General features: G+C 46.6%; 1 protein-coding gene and 1 long non-coding RNA gene across 4 annotated transcripts in view; one reads left to right on the forward strand and one right to left on the reverse strand.

Moving 5' to 3' along the window:
• The window catches only part of LOC144509233 (R-spondin-1-like), a 385657-nt gene that overhangs the window by 370433 nt on the left and 2284 nt on the right, over window positions 1-12940 (forward strand). The window lies entirely within an intron of this gene.
• LOC144509234 (uncharacterized) overlaps window positions 1-12940 on the reverse strand; it is an 84727-nt gene that overhangs the window by 23975 nt on the left and 47812 nt on the right. The gene's annotated exons all lie outside the window — the stretch shown is intronic.

Consider the following 12940-nt stretch of genomic DNA (forward strand, 5'->3'; position numbering starts at 1 on the left):
GAGGTGCGGGGGGGGGCGAGGCTGGCAGGTCAGATGGCACTCTGGTGTGTGGGGGGAGGGAGGCGGGTCAGATTGCTCTCCAGTTGGGGGGGAGGAGGGAGGCGGGTCAGATGGCTCTCTGGTGGGCGGGAGGTGGGTCAGATGGCTCTCTGGTGGGGGGGAGGCGGGTCAGATGGCTGTCTGGTAGGGATGGCGGGGGCGTCCGCTGCCACTCTGTGTGCGATCGGCCAGGGGCAAAGGGGGTCCAGTGGCAACCTGCATGCGATCGGTGGGGGGGAAGGGGGGCAGGGGGCCGCGATTGGTCTGAGTAGTGGGGGAGTGGGGGGATAAGGGGGACAGTTATGTTGTGGGTATGGGACAATGTCTGTGGAGGCCGGGGGTGGCATTATCCGGCACGGGAGTGATGTGGCAGGGGAGCGTTTTTCTATTTCTTTTACTGCGCATGCGCAGTTGGAGGCGCCAATCGGAACTGCAGTGTTCTGGGCGCGATAAACCCTGTCCACAGACTTCTGCAGCATGATTCAGAATCGCTGATTATTTTTCAGGCAGAGTGCATATGGGGGCGCTGGAGAACGGGTCCAAACGTCGGATCTGAAACACTCCTCGATTCAGTACTTAGAATCAAAATGGTAAAACTGGGCCCATAAAATCAGATTCCTGATGGTGGGAACTTGTGGTCACGACCATCATGGCAGCAAAATGATGAGTCAACATTCCTGCCCGAGGTCATCAGGAAGCACTTTTACAACCCGCTTTTGGGATGCAAATGAACCCCTGGCTGGAATTTTCCACCACCATCCAATCCTCCCCTGCTGCTGACATGGTTTCACATCAATCCAGAACATGTCTGGATCAACATGACATGCATATGGCGAGACTTACCTGGATGGGGGCCTGTGGCAGTTTGCAGAGGGTGGAAGAGATGGAGGCCTCCAGCAACCGTGGACCCCAGCAGATCACGGGCAGCAATGGGTGGGTGGAGCGTCTACCATATGGATCTTTGAGCTGCAGGTGGTGCCAGGACATGGTCCTCGAGCAGCAGCTCTCCTGGTGCCTGGATATGACAGTGGGGTGCATAAAATCTGCCCACCCCACAGCGTAAAATGTTGGGAAACTCCAGGCTGCATAATTAATTAATTAGCCCAACATCACACGATTGGTGCAATTTCCATCTGGACTCCACTAGAATGGTCTAGTGGGCACATGAGTGGTGCAGGCTTGGAGGGCCGAAGGGCCTGTTCCTGTGCTGTATTGTTCTTTGTTCACAGCAGAAAACACTCTGGAAGCGATCTTTTTGGCTCGTCACGCTGGTCAATCAGCGTGTACACAGTGCACTGACAGATTGGGGCGTCCGTGCAATGGTACCCCACAGCTCAGCAGCTGGCTTCCCAGCAGGAAGAGGCTCCACCCACTCCCCCTACTGGCGAGAATTTCACTTTGCCTCATTTTATTTTCTAAGTGCCATATGATTGCATCTGGGAGTTCACCCAAAACATGGTGTGATTCTCTTCTGTTTTCATGTTCATTCAGCACTTAGAATGTTTTTGGTAGGGTCACCCCCTCTGACCTCCTGACTCTGCCACTGGGGTCAGGCCAGGAGAGGAAAATGTTAGCCGGAGAATCTGGGTGGTTCTGACTTGCTTAGCAGAACAGTTACCCAGGAAAGGTCAGAAGGGTTAAAACCAGTTCTGACTCCTAGGGAACTATGCCACATGCACGCCCTACCCCACCCCCACCACCACCACCAAATTCCCAAGCACTCCCCTGACTTATGATCCATCCCCACAGCCCTGACCACCTCCCATGACTCTTTAACTCCCCCTCCCTGCCCCCCCCCCCTGACTCCACCAACCCAACCTACCCCCTCACCCACTTCCCTGCAACCCTACACCCTCTTCCACTTACCTTACACACTTACCTTCTCTCCTGTCAAAGGGGCTTTGGGACACTTAAACTTGATGTGGAGATGCCGACGTTGGATTGGGGTAAGCATAGGTAGAAGTCTCACAACACCAGGTTAAAGTCCAACAGGTTTATTTGGTAGCACAAGCCACTCGATATGCGCGATATTCTTGGAGATCCTCTCCACTTGGAGCTGGCAGTTTGCGGTGTCGATGGTAGCCATGATGTGGAGATACCGGTGTTGGACTGGGGTGGGCACAGTAAGAAGTCTCACAACACCAGGTTAAAGTCCAACAGGTTTATTTGGTAGCACAAGCTACAATGGCTTGTGCTACCAGATAAACCTGTTACACTTAAACTTACCAGAATATGGCAGCTAGTGCTGTAAAACGCGGGTGTGGCTTGATTTCCCCCAACACTCCTACAAGGTCTCCAGGAGCAGACACGCTCCAGATATATCAGGAAGCCCAGGCCAGAAATCCGGGTGAGAAATGTAGAGCTTCATTTTAAGGTAAGTAAATAGAAGCAGAGTTATTGCCACTCCTTGGAAGATTGGCCCATTCCATATCCTGCTCCCACCTTTAAAATCAGTCGAGCCTCCCGGCTCCCACTGCTGGATGGGCCAATTGGCTGCTTGGCCCTATCTCCACTCGGGGTTCAAAAGCAAATCCAACTTGTCATATTTGAAGTGGATCTCTTTCTTGTCTCTATCTCCCGAGCTTACACAATAAACATAGCCTGAGCGAAGCTATTCAAAACTTTGCTTCACATCATTTGGAAATAACAACTGGTACAAAAGTAACAAAGCGTCAGTAATTGGAGCGAAGCAGCAAATCTAACTGATTGCCAGAGGGAAGCCATCTTATGTTAATCTATCAGAGGCTTTCCACTCTCTTCGGAGCAATGTAAAGTTTTCAGATGCGTGATCGTCCCTTCAGGTTATCTTCAGATGAAGCCAATTGATATGGAAGTCAGGTGGTGGAGCTCGAAGAAACCATTGCAAATACTGAAAGTCTACATTTCACGGAGCACCCACCTAAAAGTCCAAATTGATTAAAAATGCTTTTATGCATTGTAAATTGATTCTTTTGATCTATGACGGTGAAAGGCTGTATGGAGAAGTATTTGTGCTTTAGGCTTTCTGTACCAAAATATTTATTCATATCTTGGGGTTGGGAAATGGGATTCCACTGGACAAAACTTCAAAGGTTTGATATAATGATTCTACAAAGAGCTTTAAGATTTCACTCTGTCAGAGACCTAATGTTCAACAGCCTGTGATAGTTTTTCATTCACATGACCAGATTGGCCCCGTATCCTTTTCCTTAAGCTCCCGATCTGACCTATTCTTAAACGTTGACATGGGGCCGGGATTCTCTGACCTCGATCATGGCTGGGATTCTCCAGTCCCGCTGCAGTGATTGGCGATTTGGCTGAGCGCCCAATTCTCCATTTGCGCTGGCAGCGGCGGCAGGGCGTGAACGGCCAGAGAATCCTGGTCTCTCCTCGGATTAGTCGTTTCACCAGTGCATTCCATTTCCTCACAACCGCTGTGCAAGCTCTGATACATTAACAAGAGCAGAGTCTCATGCTCTCTGAATATATGTTTATAAATAGTTTAATGTATTGTGCAACACAAGGTTGTATTGGCCATTTTGACTGTTCCTCTTTGTTCCCATTGTGTAATTAATAATGGAGTGATTACATTTGATTACTACAGGGTGGCATGCTGGCACAGTGGTTGGCACGGTGGCAAAGTGGTTGGCACTGCTGCCTCACAGCGCCAGGGACCTAGGTTCGATTCCCCATTTAGGTCACTGTGTGTGCAGAGTCTGCATGTTCTCCCCGTGTCTGGGTGGGTTTCCTCCGAGCGCTCCGGTTTCCTCCCACAGTCCGAAAGATGTGCTGGTTAGGTGCATTGGCCATGCTAAATTCTCCCTCAGTGTACCTGAACAGGTGCTGGAGTGTGGCGACTAGGGGATTTTCACAGTAACTTCATTACAGTGTTAATGTAAGCGACTCAAGAATAGCTTCTTCCCTGCAGCTGTCAGACTTTTGAATGGACCTACCTCGCATTAAGTTGATCTTTCTCTACACCCTAGCTATAACTGTAACACTACATTTTGCACTCTCTCATTTCCTTTTCTATGAACGGTATTCTCTGTCTGTATAACACGCAAGAAACAATACTTTCCATTGTATACTAATGCATGTGACAATAATAAATCAAATCAAAAATTGTCACACAAATAAATACATTTTTACTTTTGATTTTGACAATGTAGTCTTTTGAAAGAGACAGGAGCTCATACAGTAAAGAAATTAGTCATTGTTAAATGTGTTTGTCCATATGATTTTTTTAAAACCACCTTATCAGTTATCCTAATTGTTGTGCTCCTATAGCAACTGTGTACAAGTGTATAAATTCAAAACCTTCTTCCTGATTTACATGTTCTCCATGGTCTTGCTTCTTGCTTTTTGCAGTCCTCTGACTCTGGACTTTGGTGCATTCTCTGCTCTTATCACCAGTGGAAGAACTGTCACCTTTTGAGCTTAAGGGTGGGATTTTCCAGCTGTGCTCGCCCCAAGGCCTGGAAATTCCGTGGAGGCCAACGGACCTTTGCATGATCTGTGTCCCGCCCGCTACGGTGGGTGGGACGGGAAAATTCTGCCCCTATTTTCTCGAGTGCTCTCCCCAAATCCAATCATTACCCATTCTCTCTGCCTTTAAGAGCTTCTTCAAGACTTAGTTCTTCTAACTTGCTTCTTTTTTGTCATCCCTCTGAACTCTTGCTTAGTTGCTCAACATCCCTTTGCCCACGGTGACATACTTCAAGTTCTCTATATTCAGGATGGTGTACAAATCCAAATTAGGCTAAGATTTGGATCATTACAGGCACAGATCTCCTTGTGGAAACAGCATTTTCCTACAAAAGTGAGCAAGGAAAGTTGCGTGGGATTTAAACATATATCCTTAAAAGAGCATTTTGACAACAGAAGTGTTGTTGCAGCAATTTTTGACAAAGAAGAAGCAAATTAATCTAATCTTCTCATTTGGATTATATATTTCTTAGCATTCACTATAATAACCCACGCCTTAAATAGATGGATATTTAAGGTCTAGAATGGTTCGCCACATTACATGTGAAGAATTGGTTAATTATGCATTTGTGATCCATGATGATTATTGTAAAAATGACGGCAGCATGCTTCTATAATCTTACAATACAGAAGGAGGCCATTCAGCAGCTCCTGTCACTGTCTGCTTTTTGAAAGAGTTACTTCTTTCTGCTCTTTCCCCATAGTCCTGCAGACGTTCCCATTGGCAGAGGCATTGTCCACTTATCAACTCGGCCGGAGATGATTCATGGCTTGGAGATACAAGCCATGATGTGGAGATGCCGGCGTTGGACTGGGGTAAACACAGTAAGAAGTCTCACAACACCAGGTTAAAGTCCAACAGGTTTATTTGGTAGCACAAGCCACAAGCTTTCGGAGCACTGCCCCTTCGTCAGGTAAGTGGGAGTTCTGTTCACAAACAGGGCATATAAAGACACAAACTCAACTTACAAAATAATGGTTGGAATGCAAGTCTTTACAGGTAATCAAGTCTAAAAGGTACAGACAATGTGAGTGGAGAGAGGGTTAAGCACAGGTTAAAGAGATGCATATTGTCTCCAGCCAGGACAGTTAGTGAGATTTTGCAAGCCTAGACAAGTTGTGGGGGTTACAGATAGTATCTTTATATGCCCTGTTTGTGAACAGAACTCCCACTCACTTGATGAAGGGGCAGCGCTCCGAAAGCTTGTGGCTTGTGCTACCAAATAAACCTGTTAGACTTTAACCTGGTGTTATGAGACTTCTTACTTGGAGATACAAGGGCAGGAAAAATGAGAAAATAGCTCTTTTGGGGCGGCATGGTGGCACAGTGGTTAGTGCTGCTGCCTCACAGTGCCAGGGACACGCATTCGATTCCCGGCTTGGGTCACTGTCTATGTGGAGTTTGCACGTTCTCCCCTGTCTGCGTGGATTTCATCCGGATGCTCTGGTTTCCTCCCACAGTCCGAAAGGCTTTCTGGTTAGGTGCATTGGCCATGCTTAACTCTCCCTCAGTGTACCCGAACAGGCACCACAGTGTGGCGACTAGGGGATTTTCACAGTAACTTCATCGCAGTGTTAATGTAAGCCTACTTGTGACACTAATAAATAAACTTTTAAACTTTGGGGGGAGGAAAGCTCTTATAATTGAAACTAATATTTTATAAGAGAAACCACTTATTAAAACTGACCCAAATGAAGCTCAGACCTTGTTGAGATGAATCTCTAATTAGAAATGCTACTTGCTATTCCTTAAGGATAGGTTAGGATCAGGTGTATAGGAAGAGTTTATTTCAAAGCTGAGTTATCACATACATTTTTAAATCTCACCCATCAAAACTGGAGAGATACGCACCTGCCTATCACACAAAGAAAAGGACACAAACAATGGTGTAGCAAAAAGGAAGCATTGGTTTCTCTCCACCAAGTGTGAAACTCCACAGATGATGAGACCAGGGTAGAATGGTGGCACAGTGGTTAGCACTGCCGCCTCACAGTGCCCGGGACACAGGTTCAATTCCAGCCTTGAGTGACTGTCTGTGTGGAGTCTGCACGTTCTCCCCGTGTCTGTGTGGGTTTCCTCCGGGTGCTCCTGTTTCCACACACAGTCCAAAGATGCGTGAATTAGGTGGATTGGCCAGGCTAAATTGACCCTCAGTGTCTAAAGATGTGTAGGATTAGCATGGTAAATGTTATGGATTAGGGGGCGAAGGAGAGAGCTGGGGTAAGATACCCTGTCAGAGAGTTGGTGCAGATTCGATGGGCAGCATGGCCTCCTTCTACACTGCAGGGATTCTAATCTATGATTAACCGCAGTAGTTGCTTGTCAGCTTCAACTCTGATTCTTCGTATGAATCATAGAATCCCTACAATGCAGAAGGAGGCCATTCTGCACCGACCACAATCTCACCCGGGTCCTATTCCCATAAGCCCACCTATTTATCCTGCTAGTCCCCCAACACAAAAGGGCAATTTAGCATGGCCAATCAAACTAACCCGCACATCTTTGGAGTGTGGGAGGAAGCCAGTGCACCTGGGGGAAACCCATGCAGACATGGAGAGAATGTGCAAACTCCACACAGACATGCCACCCGAGGCCGGAATTGAACCCGGGTCCCTGGCGCTGTGAGGCACCGTGCCGCTTTCTTTCTTTATCGAGTTATTTGTAACATTGTACAAAGCCAAAAAGCATTTGTTCTATTTTTTTAATGAGCTTTTCACAAATACCGCAGGTGTATTTATATTCTTTATTTTCTTGCTAAGGTACAAGAGACCATTTAAAGTAGGTAAAAAGTTAATTATGAAGGGCCAGGCAATAAGAGTTGGACTGTGAAGTTTATTGGTAGCGCTTACAGCAAGCTGGTGACGACATGACGGGCCCTATCACCCCCTACTGTGCTGCCTCTTGAGTGTATTCAAGAGGTGGCGAGATATAGCCCTTGGGGTCGAATGGGATCAAAGGTTATGGGGAGAAAGCAGGATTAGGTTATTGGGTTGGACGATCAGCCATGATCGTGATGATTGGCGGAGCAGGCTCAAAGGGCCAATTGGCCTCCTGCTGTTCCTATCTTCTATGTTTCTATATTCCTATGCATTATTTTATAATTCCTTAGGAGCATTTTGATACTTGCCAAATTACCAATAATATTCTCTGAGGACTGGTTTGTTGAAGTGCGCTTATAAATGCATCAGCAAAGAGACTGCCAAACCATTTGTGTTGAGCAGAGAAGGACAAAGTGATGCCTTTGCTGCGAATGAAGCCCTGTTAATGAAATGGATGAATAGTCGGTGGCACAGTGGTTAGCACTGCTGCCTCACAGCACCCGGGACCTGGGTTCGATTCCCGGCTTGCGTCACTATCTGTGTGGAGTTTGCACATTCTCCCAGTGTCTGCGTGGGTTTCCTCCGGGTGCTCCAGTTTCCTCCCACAGTTCAAAGATGTGCGGGTTAGGTGGATTGGCCATGCTAAATTGCCCCTCAGTGTCGGGGGACTAGCTAGGATAAATACATGGGGATAGGGCCTGGTGGGATTGTGGGGTCGGTGCAGACTTGATGGGCTGAATGGCCTCCTTCTGCACTGTAGAATCCCATGATTCTATTTCGATATCCCTAGTTAGCACCAGATAGATCGAAAACAAAAGGATCAAGCTGCTAAACAAGGATAAAGTATTGCAGAAGCTATTTACATGGTAATTAATTAACTTTAAGCGACCCGAGGGCTCGGATCATCTATCCTGATTCAATTAATTACGATTACAAGAATTATAATCGTTGATCCATTACTTCCTGGCAGCTTCAGATGTGGCACCTAACTGAACTGGTTTTTTGGAAGATACGCAAATAGACCATCGGCTGGGATCAAACGTTCCCAAAACAAATGATTATAATTAGTTTAGTTTGGCTGTGCTGAGTTGAAATTGGTCAACATGTTTTAAACCAGAACAGATGATGGCTCTTTAATAAAAGCTGTGGTTCAGAATCAATGTTTGTTTGTTTCTCAAAGAAGATGCTTAATAGATTGATCACAGCTGAATAATAGATCATCAGGATTGATGCAACACATTCATTTTACTGAAGATTCAAAGGGAAGTACAAGCAATTGACATCATTCATCTCAACCCTTAAATAAGAGTGGCAGAGCACCAGGTACCCAGGTTGAATTCCGACCTCGAGTGACTGTGTGGAGTTTGCATGTTCTCCTCATGTCTGCATGGGTTTTCTTTGGGTGCGTCGATTTCCTCACACAGCGTAAAAATGTGCAGGTTAGGTTGATTGGCCATGCTAAATTGCCCTTTGGTGTCAGGGAATTCGCAGGATAAATATATGGGGTTATGGGGATAGGGCCTGAGTGGGATTGTTGTTGCTGTCGGTTCAATGGCCTAAATGGCCTCCTTCTGCACTGTAGGGATTCTATCATTCTAAGGTTACAAACTTAATGTCAAGGGTGTTTATGGTTTTTCTTTAATTCTCTTGGGGAAAGATTATTAGTCCAACAGTAGATCCTAATACAAATGCTCCAAATTGGTCTGCTCCACCTGACTGACGTTCTGGTCTCCCCTAAAGAAGGATCCTTGGCTCCTTTATTTTATATTACATGCTGCATTCAGTAACATCATCTGAAAGTGCAGCATCAGCTTTCACATTCACGCTGACAACACCCAGCTCTCCCCGTCTTCAGACACCTCCTGTGTTACTGAATTATCAAGCTGCTTATCCGACATCCAGTACCGGATGAGCAGAAAGAACTTTCCTTCAGATCAACACTGGAAAGACTGAAACCATTGCCTCTGGGCCCCGCTCCAAACTCCATTTCCATGCTTCCAGCTCCTTCCCTCTCCCTGACAACCACTTAATACTCAGACACATTGGGCCCGATTTTACCATTGCGAAACGGGCGCGAAAACTCGGTAAAGTCAGGTGTGAGACGATTAGCGCGATCCGCGCCCGCGTCCACGCAGATGCCCACTTTACCAAGGCCCGAAAATGGCCGCTATCCAAATCGCACCCGAAATGGGCGCAACAGTGATTTAAATGCATTTGATTCGGCACGAAACAGACATGCTCGGCAAAGGTCTGTTTCGGGCGCTCCAGCTTCTGAAGAGGTAAGTTCAGAGCTTCCAATGGTGCTCTAACTCAGATCGGTGGTGGAGGGGGGAGGGAGGCGGGCCAGATCATTCTCTGGTGAAGGGGTGGATGGGGGTGGGAGGAGGGAGGCCAGATGGTTCTCTGGTATGGGGGGAGGAGAGAGGCCTGATCATTCTCTGGTGGGGTGGAGGGGGGAGGGAGGCGGGCCAGATCATTCTCTGGTGAAGGGGGAAGGGGGGGGGGAGGGAGACCCAATCGCTCTCTGATGAGGGACGGGGAGGGGGGAGGCGGGCCAGATGGATCTCTGGTGGGTGGGCGGAGGGGCAGGGGGTCCGCTGCCACTCTGCGGGTGAACGGTGGGGGGGAGTTGGGGCAGAGGGTCGCGATTGGTCTGGGTAGCGGGGGGTGGGTGGATAAAGAGGAAGTTATGTTGTGGGGGAGGGGCGATGTCTGTGGGGGCCATCGCTCCCGCTCTTTTTCTCCCAGGCTGCATTATCCGCTTTTTGCGGCCTGGGAGCGATGTGACAGGGACGCGTTTTTCAATTTTTTTCTGGGCGCGATAAGCCCCACCCACAGCTCGATTCAGATTCGCGATTTTTTCTCAGGCTGAGTGCGTATGGGGGTGCCTGAAAGCAGGTTTCCAAGTCGGATCTGAATTGCGCCCAGATTCAGCACTTCGAATCAAAATGGTAAAATCGGGCCCAATCTGCTCTCATTCTTGACTTCAAGATGAGCTTCTGACCATATATCCATACTTAGATCGTCTGTTTCTACCTCCGTAGCCTCGCCCCACATCACCTCTGCTTTAGCTCATCACTTGTTAAAATCTTCACTCATTACTTTGTTACCTTTGGGTTTTTTGATTTGATTTGATTTGATTTATTATTGTCACATGTATTAACATACGGTGAAAAGTATTTTTCTTGCGTGCTCTACAGAAAAAGCATACCATTCATAGAGAAGGAAACGAGAGAGTGCAGAATGTAGTGTTACAGTCATAATTAGGGTGTAGAGAAAGATCAACTTAATACAAGGTAGGTCCATTCAAAAGTCTGATGGCAGCAGGGAAGAAGCTGTTCTTGAGTTAGTTGGTATGTGATCTCCGACTTTTGTATCTTTTTCCTGACGGAAAAAGGTGGAAGAGTATATGTCCGCAGTGCGTGGGGTCCTTGATTATGCTGGCTGCTTTTCTAAGGCAGTGGAAAATGTAGACAAAGTGAATGGATGGGAGACTGGTTTATGTGGTGAATTGGGCTTCATTCATGACCCTTTATAGTTTCTTGTGGTCTTGGATAGAGCAGGAGCCAGACTGAGCTGAGATACAACCAGAAATAATGCTTTCTATGGTGCATCTGTAAAGGCTGGTGAGATATGCCAAATTTTCTTAGCCTCCTGAGAAAGTAGAGACATTGTTGGGTTTTCTTAGCTATAGCATCGGCATGGAGGGACCAGGACAGGTTGTTGGTGATCTGGACACCAAGAAACTTGAAACTCTTGACGATTACAACTTCATCCCCATTGATGTAGACAACAATTCTTTACTTTGGGTAATATTAATTAATTTTTATGGTGAAAATCTGTAAGGGAGTTCCATAGAATTATAGAATCCCTATAGTGCAGACAGAGGCCATTGGACCCACCGAGTCTGCACTGACCATAATCCCACCCAGGCCCTATTCTCGTAACCCCAATATTTATCCTGCTAATCCCCTGACACTAGGGTCAATTTAGCATGGCTAATCAACCTAACCCGCACATCTTTGGACTGTAGAAGGAAACAGGAGCACCCGGAGGAAACCCACGAAGACACGTGGTGAACGTGCAAACTCCACACAGACAGTGACCCGAGGCCAGAATTGAACCCGGGTCCCTGGTGCTGTGAGGCAACAGTGTTAACCACTGTACCACCGTGCCGTCCTACAAAGTTGTTGCTGAGAAGGTAGTTTACTTGCATGTTTCGGCCAAACGCATTTTATAGGGGGGTTGTTCTTTAAGACTGTTTTTAATGTATAACCTTAATCCTACCCGCTTAAATATATTTTTATTCCTAAAGGTGTTGTTGCTCTATGCTTTTGGGGTCAGTGGCTCTTCCTCCTCATTTTCAAAGTACAGCATAAAATGCCTTACGATCAATAGGACAGATTTCCCTTTGATTTCTGGCCTGTTCAGCAAATAACATATACTGTAGGTGTAACACTCTGCAAAAATATATAGTTCTCCTTTCATAAATTCCAATTCCACATACACTGGTGTTCAGCATCATGAAATTGTCTTGAACAACATCTGAAGGATAATATCCATATTACACAATACAGAAAAGAACTACATTAAACAAACAAATGTAAGGAAGATGTTTCAAATGGCAGATGTCGCCCAGAAGTAGTAGTCATAAATGTAAGCTAGTCAGTAATAAATCCAGTAGTGAGTTCAGGAGAAACTTCTTCACACCAGGAGTGACTAGAACATGGAACTCAATACAGAGAGAGTAGTTTAGGTGATGCATTCAAGGAGAAATAAATAATCATATGAGGGAGAAAAGCTGGAAAGATATATTGATGAGGTGTGTGGGAGGAGGCACGTGTGGTACATAATTACCAGCATAGGCCTGTTGGGCCAAATGGCCTGATTCTGTGCTCCACGATGTGCCTTCCAGTGGCGGAGATGGCTACCATTGGCTACTGGTGGGATCTTCCACTTCCATCTATGTCTATGGCATTTTGTGTGTCTCGCCCATCTTGCCGCCAGGGAACCTGCCGCGTGGAGGGTGGTTCACCTTCCACGGGACCAGAAGATCCCACAGGAGGAAAGGGCCAACAAATCCCACCCGACCAATGTTTCTTTGGATGCCTTGGCGTCTACCACTTAAAAGCTGTGCTGAACTAGTAAAAATAAAAAAGCACAATGTTTGATTTGATCTATTATTGTCACATGTAGTGATATACAGTGAAAAGTATTGTTTCTTGCACGCTATACAGACAAAGCATACCATTCATGGAGAAGGAAAGGAGAGGGTGGAGAATGTAGTGTTACAGTCATAGATAGGGTGGAGAGAAAGATCAACTTAATGCGAGGTAGGTCCATTCAAAAGTCTGATGGCAGCAGAGAAGAAGCTGTTCTTAAGTCGGTTGGTGCGTGATCTCAGACTTTTGTATCTTTTTCCCGACGGAAGAAGTACAGTAAGAAGTCTCACAACAGCAGGTTAAAGTCCAACAGGTTTATTTGGAATCATGAGCTTTTGGAGCACTGCTCCTTCATCAGGTAAGTGATGGGATGGAAGAATGTGGAAGAGAGCATATCTGGGGTGCCTGGGGTCTTTGATTATGCTGGCTGCTTTTCCAAGGCAGTGGGAAGTGTA

This window comes from Mustelus asterias, chromosome 21, assembly GCF_964213995.1.
Source record: "Mustelus asterias chromosome 21, sMusAst1.hap1.1, whole genome shotgun sequence".
Lineage (NCBI taxonomy): Eukaryota > Metazoa > Chordata > Chondrichthyes > Carcharhiniformes > Triakidae > Mustelus > Mustelus asterias.